General features: G+C 40.4%; 1 long non-coding RNA gene across 1 annotated transcript in view; it reads right to left on the bottom strand.

Annotated features, from left to right (window-relative positions):
- LOC112391930 (uncharacterized) overlaps nt 1-6,765 on the bottom strand; it is a 37,306-nt gene extending 30,541 nt beyond the window's left edge. Inside the window, exons 1-2 of the long non-coding RNA XR_003001587.1 lie at nt 6,642-6,765; nt 4,064-4,201 (exon numbers count right to left, since the gene is read on the bottom strand). This is a non-coding gene — a long non-coding RNA (uncharacterized LOC112391930). The remainder of the gene's footprint in view (nt 1-4,063; nt 4,202-6,641) is intronic.
- Between the last annotated feature and the right edge of the window lie 3,245 nt (nt 6,766-10,010).

Below are 10,010 nucleotides of genomic sequence, written 5' to 3'. Positions count from 1 at the left end.
GCTTTTTTTTTTTTTTTTTTCGTCAGATGCCCCAGGGCAGAAGCTGTGAACTTATTCTGAACCTTTACACATTCTCAATCCTGCATACTCAGGCCTTGGGGACCCCATGTTCAATTGTGCCCCTCTCCCACAATTCCTGTTTTTTTAATTTACTTGCTGAACTTTAAAAATATTTTCTAATGAAAGTGAAAGAAAAAAACAATGCCTTTGTTTTGGTGTTTGTGTGGGGCCTCTTTTAAAGTGCAGGCCCCAGGACAGAAGACCCTCTGGGAATACTGAGTGCCCAGTACAAGAAATAGAAAAAAGATCCACATCAACATATATCTAATTAAATGTTAGGGATAAAAAGATGATTCTGAAGTTCTCAGTGAGAAAAGCAGTCATATGCAAAGAATTGAGAATCAGAATGATAGTGGAACAACAGTGGAAGTCAGGAATTGTGTTGTAAAAATTCTTAGTAAAAATAATTTTAACTTAGAATCTTATATCCAGTCAAATTATGAATTGACATTCTCAGACATAAAAATCTCTAAATATTTTGCCTCTCATGCACTCATTCGTAATAAGATATGGTAGGATGTACTTCAAACAAAGAAGAAAACCAAGAAAGGCTTTCTTTAACCCAGGACGTACATCATCCTACTTAAGAAGGAGAAAAGGGAATTTCCAGGGCAAAAGCAAATTATCTGAGTGTTTGAGGGTGAAAAAGATTTTGTTGAGAGAGATTTAACAGGTCTGTTGGAGGTTGCAGGAAGACTGAGACGTGAAAGGAAACCAAGCAAATGAAGAAAAAGATGATTATTAACTCCAGGAAAACAAAAAGTTTTTCAAGGAAGGAAATGTAAGTGTAATTTAACTCTACAGAGTAGAGTTGACCTTGGTGATTATATGATCCACCTATAAACAAAATCTTTCTCATTTTAATAATAGTCACTACCAAAGACTCTTGAGCACTTGGAGCTGGACACCTCACTGCAGGGATTACTAGGAGGAAGCAGACCCATCCCTGTCATTCAGCCCACCTCCATCCAGGTTAGAAACAATTTGGGGAGAGTGAAGTTGTTATCAGAAGCCAAGTGGGAAGTGAAGGACTGGAGGTAGAAGACTTTTTCTTCTCCTCCCTCTTGGTGCTTTCCCCTCTGTGAAACCAAATGGGAGGATCCAAGAGACTCGCCTGTAAAGGATGGGTCCTCTTCATAGGGCTAAGGCACCTGGCTTCTCCCAAAGCAAGTGATGAGAAAGACAGAGAGAGGGAGAGAGAGACTGAGATTGAAGAACAAGAGAGAGTGACCAAGACGAAGCCACAATGTCCTTCGTAACTCAATCTTACAAGTGACATACCGCCATTTCTGCCATCAGTGTGCCATCAGTCACACGGGCCAATTCTGATATAATCTGGTAGGGGATTACACAAGACCGTGACGACCAAGAAGTAGGGATCTTGAATGCTGGCTATCTGACAGTGAAGACTATTAATTTTTTTTAAAAAAAGCATGCCTTTTTAGATATCACACCAAAAATACAATACATGAAAGAAATAGTTAATAAGCCAGATTCTTTAAAATTAAAAACTCTTGCTCTGTAAAAGAGACAGTTAAGAGAGTTGGAAGAGGAGTCATAGACTGGGAGAAATATTTGCAAAAGACACATCTGATAAAGGACTGTTATCCAAAATATAACAAAGAATTCTTAAAACGCAACAATAAGAAAACAAACAACTCGATTAGAAAATGGGCCGAAGACCTTAGCGTGTAACTCACCAAAGAAAACATACCGATGGCAACAAGCATATGAAAAGATCCTCCACATCACACATCACCAGGAAAATGCAATTTAAAACAGCAATGAGACATTACTACATACCTATTAGAATCGTCAAAACCCAGCACACTGACATTTGGTTTAAATGCTGGCGAGGATGTGGAGTAACAGGAACTCTCATTCATTGCTGGCGGGAATTTGAAATGGTACAGCCACTTTGGATCACAGTTTGGCAGTTCCTCATAAAACAAACACTCTTGCCATTATGATCCAAGAATCACACTCCTCGGTACTTCACCCAAAGGAGTTGAAAGCTTGTGTCCACACAAAAGCCTGCACATGGATATTTATAGCTGCTGTATTCGTAATTGCCCAAACTTGGAAGCAACTAAGATGGCTTTTAGCAGGTGAGTGGATAAATATAAACTTTGGTACATCCAGACAATGAGATATTATTCAGTGGTAAAAAGAAATTAGCTTTTAAGCCACAAAAAGACACTGAGGAAACTTCAGTGCATATTACTAAGTGAAAGAAGTCAATTCGAAAAGGCTACATACTGTGTGCTTCCAACTATATGACATTCTAGAAAAGGCAAAATTATGGAGACAATAAAAAGATCAGTGGCTTCCACGGCTGTGGGGGTAGGCAGGGAGATGAACAGGCAGAGCACAAGGAGTTTCAGGACAGTGAAAATGCTCTGTATGAGGTTATAATGATGAATGCATGTCATTATCCATTTGCTCAAACCCACAGAATATACAACACCAAGAGTGAACCTGAAGGTGAAGTATGGACTTCAGATGACTATGATATGTCAACGTGGTTCATCAACTGAAATAAATATACCACTCTTGTGAGTGATACTGATAATGGGAAAGGCTACGCATATGTGGGGACATGAGTACACGGGAAATCTCTGTACCCTCCTCTCAATTTTGTTATAAACCTAGAAATGCTCTAACAAGTATTAGGTCTTTAAAAAAAAAAATCTACCAGAAGAAAAATTTTTTTAAAAAGGAGGTTAACGAGATGGACGGTTTTTGTGTATTCAGAGAAGGCTTCGAAGTGGTGAAATTTGAGCTGATTTGAATTAAGTGAGGAAGCATGATTGATAAAGGTAGGAACAAGCTTGGTATGCTGGAGGAATACCAGGAAGATCAGTGGGTCTAGAATGGAGTATAGAATTAAGTAGAGAAGTCAGCAAGTTCAGAGACAGCCAATCATGTAGGGTGTTGGCCATAGTAACAAATTTGGATTTTGTTCTGATGGAATAAAATGGTGGTAATACACTGGAAATTTTGGAATGGAAGAATAATGTGATCTTAAAATGAATGGGGGTGGAGAATAGACTTTTGGAGCAAGAGTGGATTTGGTATGGGAGTAAGCTAGCAAAATCCTTGACAGCCAATGTGGGTTGAAATTCAGAGTAGAAATAAAAGGAGGGAGAAGGCTTCAACTATAAGGGGAGAGAAGCCAGAAGATAGGGCTAGAATTGCCTGTGGGTTAGTCACAGATTATCGCCGTGCAGCACGTCTCATGGTTAGTCACCTTGGTGGCTGTTAAGGTGAGACAGTTCTTTTCTGATTTCCTTGAACTTCTCAGTAAAAATTTTGAGGCCATCAGCAGGGGTAGAAGGTCAATAGTAGAAGCAGGGTTCAGTATTTCCTAATACTGAACCGTGCTTGCAATCCTCTTTCAACATATTATTCTTCTAACACAGTGTTGACTAGTTAGATGTTAACTGAAAATTTTTCCTAATGAAATATCTTTGCAGGTCTACATATTTTTTTTGTGAACCTCACAGAATGAATTTAGAAACTTGTTAATCTTATCTATATTTTATAACAATTTAAGTAAGAATTATGTTTTTTAATGATATAAAAATTTATATATCAAAATGTGCTATGTCCATTGATGGTGGAGGTTATAGTGATAGGTTGTTGCAGCTGTTTTCCTATAACTTCCATTTCTTTCATGGTTATTTTCTATTCAACTTATCCCAAGCTTCTTGAGTTCAATTTGGTAATTAACATTATCTTACAATAACGTCAATTTCATTGAAAATTTTATATCAAAATAGCATTTTACGTTATCCTATTCCTTTTTTGTTTTAATTTTTTAATGTCAGTTTTAAAAGATTATTTTAATCTTACAGAAAAGTTGCAAAATTAGTACAGAGAGTTTCTGTATACTCTTCCCCCAGCTTCCCCTTAGGTTAGCATCTTACATAACCGTATACCATTTGTCAACACTAAGAAATCAACCTCAGCTCAATGTTACTAACTGAAGTACAGAACTTACTTGGATTTCACCGGGTTTTTCCAGTGATGTCTTTTCTGTCCCAGGATCTCCTTCAGGATTCCACATTACACTTAGTCATCATGGCTCCTTAGTCAGGCTCTTCCAATGTATTCCTCAGTCTTTCTTGTCTCCCATGACCTTGACATGACAGAGTACTGATCAGTTATTTTGTAGAATGTTTCTCAATTTGGGGTTTTCTGATACATGCTTATGATTGGATTGAGGTTGTGCATTATTGGGAAGGTGCCATCGGCTGTGCTTTTCTTAGCGCATCATATCAGGGGCACATTATGTCAGTATGTATTATTGGTCATGTTAACCTTCACTTCTTGGCTAAGGTGATATCTACCAGGACTCTCTACTGTAAACTTACTGTTGCTCCCGTTATAAATATTAAATATTTGTGGGAGATACTTTAAGACCATGCAGATATCCTATTTATACACTGATGGATCTTGCCTGTGGTTAAATATTAGTGTGGTGTTCTAATATGTTAAGTGGAATTTTTCTGCAAGGAAAAGTGACCATTTTTCCATTCACTCATCCATTCATTCATTAATCTCAGGATGGACCTAAGAATACATATTTTATTCTTTGGGTTATAATCCAGTACTATCATTATTTATTGCGTAGCTCAAGTTCTTACTGGCCATTGAGTGCTCTTTGAGATACCTTTTGACATGTTCCATCTCTTTTTCTTTTAAACAGTTCCTTACTTTCTGACACCCAAGATGTTCTAGCCCTGGAAACAACCACTTCTCCAAGGACCCCTGGTTCCCTTTACTGAAGAATGGCATTTAGAAACCAAGATCTAGCAGCTAGGTGGTGTGTTCATGGCTACTAACCTGTCACTGATTCTAGCCCCTCTCACTGAATAGAGTTAGAAAATACATGTACATATGCTAACTCATACACACATATGTGCATTTATTTCTGTATGTGTGTGTATGCACACACACACACACACACACACACACATAAGTGAGAACATGAGTACATACTGATAATTCAATTCCAGTCCAGCAACTCAAAGTTTATTCTAGCCTTCTCCATTTCCTTCTTTTTCTTTTACCTACAATGAGAAACCTACTTCTCAACTACAATATGTTTACATATTTGCTCAACTCTACTATACCAATAAATTAGTTTCAGAGATACTGACTCACCTGTCAAAACAGATTTACAATCACAGAACGACGTTTGTGTGTAGCTCTTTCTGTCTTTTGCCTTCACATTATCTGGTCAAAATCCTCTTTGCCAAGGTTACCTAAGTCAGGACCTTTGTTTCTGTTCTGTCAGCATGGTTATATGGTTCATTTGTACTCAGTTACGGTCATCTGTCTCAACTTGCATTTCATCTTAGATTCCCCCCACACCCTGGTTAACTGTGCTTTTATTTACATACAATAAAGTTCACGTCACAGTGTACAGTTCTATGGTTTTTGACAAATGCGTAGAATTGTATGTCTACTGCCACAGTTCCGTGTAGCAGTGGTTCCCAACATTTTCGGCGCCAGGACCGGTTTTGTGGAAGACAATTTTTCCACAGACTGGGGACGGGATGGTTTCGGGATGATTCAAGCACATTACGTTTATTGTGTGCTTTATTTCTGTTACTATTACACTGTAATATATAATGAAATAATTATACAACTCACCATCATGCTGACAAGAGGCAGAGCTCAGGAGGTAATGCGAGCGATGGGGAGCAGCTGTTAATATGGATAAAGACAAACACATGTTTGTCTCAGGAGCAAAGAACTAAGGCTCAATATGACTAGTATGTGGATGAATAGGAGTGATGCGAAATGTAGCTAAGGATAGGAGGGAAGTTGGTAGTTGAGAAGCAGGTTCTGGGAGAAAGGGACTGTCTGAAAGGTGACCAGAGATCAAAGTGACAGGGGAGCCTTCTATCCCCACGATGCTCTATCCTTGTGCCATTCCTTACAGATGTAAACAACTCAAGCTCAAACTCAGTTGAGGAGTTTCCAAGACCATCTCCTGGAGGACCTGGAGGACCACCACCTAGACCCCCTCCTAATGGTGAAAACCAAGGTGATGGACCTCAGCAGGGACCCCCTGCACAAGATGGTCAACCTCAGCAGAGACACACTTCTGCAAGAGGGTCAACCTCAGCAGAGACCACCCCCACCAAGAGGTCATCGTCATCGCCATTCTCCCCCACCTCCTCCTGGGAAGAATCAGGGAACACCATCCCCAGGATGTGGACCAGAAAGACCTCCCCAGGGCCCACCACCCCACTGTGGACCTCCCCAAGGCCCACCACCAACACAAAGACCTCCCCAAGGCCCACCACCCCAGTAATCTGGAATGACAGGTATGATTCAAGCTCACTCTCCATCAAGGGCCCTTACCCCTGCAGGTCTCAAACTTTACTGTGTCACTGAATCAACTGGAAACATATTGAAATTGCATAGTCCTGGACCCCAGTTCTAATGATTTCTACTCAGGTATTCTGAAATAGCACAGCAAGATCCTTTATTTTTTAACAAGCTATCTAAGGGTGTTCTGATTATGAGAAAGACAGCCCATAAATTACCTTTTCCCCTATGATTACCTGTCTTAAAGTGGGCTGGCAATGAGGAACAGATCACTGTTCTCTCTTGGTCCTCTCCTCTCTTCCTCCTCAGGCTCAATGATTTTCCACCTGACCAGGCCTCTCAGGGCCCATGTTCCTGCTAAATGATACTGTAATTTTATGCTGCTAAATGTTTCGTAGTTTAAAAAATATTGCTTATATATGCTCAAGTTAGAAAAACACTAAACAAAAAGTATGAGGCTAACTTTTAAAGGCATATCATAGCCTGCCTCCCCACTTCCTTCCCCAAAAGCCACCACAGTTAACTCTTTTGAACATCCTCTCGGAAATATTTGTGTCCATATAAATATATATAATCTCTTTTTATCCACAAATGGTATCATATTTTATATTCAGATCTATATGCTGCTCATTTCAAATAACGTATTTCTTAGAAAACTTCCATATTAGTTCATAGAGCTATGTGGATCTATTTGATCCTGGTTTTTGTTTTTGTTTCTGTTTTACCACTGTATACTATCCATTGCCTGGCTGTGTCATGATTACTTTAACCGACCCCTATCAATGGACATGTAGGCTGGTTTCATTTTTTTGCTATTATAGGAAATGTACAGTAACCGTCTTTGTAAATACATATTTGAACATTACCAACAGCAATCAAAAGATAACCTCAGAAGAATCTTTTTCATTCATCTTGTAAGAAACAATTTAGAGCCCATTATGTTAGGTGCATATAAACCATAAACAAAAAAATTAGGAAGGAAAGGGGAGAATGAGGAAGAAGAGAGGGAGAAATGTTGAGCTCTCACCTACTTCCCTTCAATTAGTAGCAAGGATTAGAAACCCCTTGCAAACTTTTTTGGTTTTTCAGAAAATCAGTAAGAAGATTCCAGTCCTTCAGGAAGCCATGACACTGGAACAAGGCAGTCCATCTTCAATTTACCAATGAAATAATCAGCATCCAATTTCTAAGTGCCATGTCTCATTCTGGGTGTTTGTGAATCTGAAATTTGAGAGCCATGAACCCAGAATAGGAACATCCAAGACCCTTTCTCATTGATGATTCCAGCAGGCTTCCTCCTGGACCACTTTTCTAGAAAACATTTTCCCTTTGTTCTTTGCTTGCGGACAGGAACAGCTCTCTCCTTTTCTACCTGCTGTTGCTTCCTCCCTCCTTCTGACACCTTTATTCACAAACCAGCTGCCAGGTTAAAGAGCTCCACTGTTTTTTGCCTTCCCTGGATTCTATAAAACTAGTGCAATGTTTTTATTATTTTCACACCTTTTCTGAGTTTCAGTAATTTTAGCAAACAAGGAAAATATTGCAAAGGTGAAGAAGCTGCACAGGCTGAAGAAATCCTTAAAATACAAAAAATAAATGCTGGAGAGGCCAGCAAGAGTCTCCCCCACTGATGGGAGGCCCAGACACTTTTTAAGAGCTTGACCTCAACATTGCTAATTATCAGAAAAGTGCAAATCAAAACTGCAATGAGGTTATCACCTCCCACTAGTCAGAATGACCATTATCAAAAAGTCTACAGATACTAAATGCTGGAGAGGGTGTGGAGAAGAGGGAACCCTGGTACACTACTGGTGGGAATGAAACTGGTACAGCCACTATGGAACACAGTATGGTGGTTCCTTAAAAAACTGGAAGTAGAGTTACCATATGATCCACAAATCCCATTCCTGGGTATATAGCAAAGAAAACCATAATTCGAAAAGATACACGTACCCCAATGTTCATTACAGCACTATTTACAATAGCCAAGACATGGAAGCAACATAAATGCCCATCGACAGATGAATGGATAAAGAAGATGTGGTACATATATACAATGGAATATTACTCAGTCATAAAAAAGAATGAAATAATGCCATTTGCAGCTACATGGATGGACCTAGTGATTATCATACTAAGTGAAGTAAGTCAGACAGAGAAAGACAAATATCACAAAATATCACTTATATGTGGAATCTAAAAAATGATATAATGAACTTATTTACAAAACAGAAATAGACTCACAGACTTAGGAAACAAACTTATGGTTACCAAAAGGGAAAGGTTGGGGGGAGGGATAAATTAGGAACTTGGGATTAACAGACACACACTACTATATACTGTATATAACATCGATAATCAACAAGGACATACTGTATAGCACAAGGAAGGCTACTCAATAGTCTGTAATGACCTATATGGGAAAAGAATCCGAAAAGGAATAGATACATGTATATGTATATCTGAATCACTTTGCTATACACCTGAAACTAACACAACATTGTAAATCAACTATACTCCAATATAAAATAAAAATTAAAAACAAACCAAATAAAAATAAAATTCCAAAATAACTGATCTTCTTGCTAGGGACATAAATGTGGTTCTAGGTCCCTATTACCTGGAGCTCACTATACCCCATTTCCCCTCTTTAATTTCTGCTCAATTTTCTCCCTCCCTAGATGCCCCACCATTCTTTAACGAACACGAGTATATTTCATAAAGGAAGCAGCATGCTGTATTCTATAAAACAAGTAATTTGGACAAGTCATATCAGGTGAAACTTTTCTAAGAATAGAGAGGGCAGACCATCAAACCTATCGGGATAGGAAATCAATCTATCACATTAAGAGAAAATCTCAAATTAAGAGATTTTCCACCAGAAGGTGGAAGATTGGTTGCAACAAAGTTACATTCTGCCCCTTTTGGAGCCTGTTTTTCTGTCACAGTCCAAAGTATTTGAGGTGTTTGGGGCGGGGGGTAAAAAGGAATGTAAATATTCCACGTCATTTTCTTCCAACTTGGCTTTAAGTGGGTACTCTGGGCTTTATGCCATTTTCAGTAGGAATGCTACATAAGAGCCTTCTAGTCAGAGCTCGGTAGAATGTATACAATTGACAAAAGGTCTTACCAAGACTTGCAGAAAGTGCCGGATGTGGTGATGTCGCGCTCTCCAGCGCTGGTCCTAGGCCGACGTTCCCGGGGAACCAGGCCGCTCTCCTCATTCTGCCCACGGACCGCTGGCCTCTCCTGCCCGCCCAGCGGTGGTGCGTGGAAGACAGGGGTGCGGAGCCCGGGACCGCCTTTGGTCTCCCGCCCCTGCCTCTCAAGCCGCGGGGACTCTCTAGCCTCGACGCCTCGGTGCGCGTCTCGCGAGAAGCCTCCCCACCCAGGTGGGGGAAGGGCGGGGGTGTCCCGCCGCCGCCGCAGCCGCCGCCGCCGTGCTGCGTGCCCACCTCAGTGCGTGGGCGCGTCTCGCCCCGCCCTCAGCGGTGACCTTGCAGCGCTCCGGGTCGCCCCTCACTGGCCCGAGCTGTGGCGTCGTTTCCCGTTGCCTGCGAGGCCCTCGGGTCCCCACCGCGATGGTGCGTCCGTCGAGCAGCTCT

This window comes from Neophocaena asiaeorientalis, unplaced genomic scaffold (assembly GCF_003031525.2).
Source record: "Neophocaena asiaeorientalis asiaeorientalis breed wild unplaced genomic scaffold, Neophocaena_asiaeorientalis_V1.1 scaffold150, whole genome shotgun sequence".
NCBI lineage: Eukaryota > Metazoa > Chordata > Mammalia > Artiodactyla > Phocoenidae > Neophocaena > Neophocaena asiaeorientalis.
This window is presented reverse-complemented; position numbering and strand designations above follow the sequence as displayed.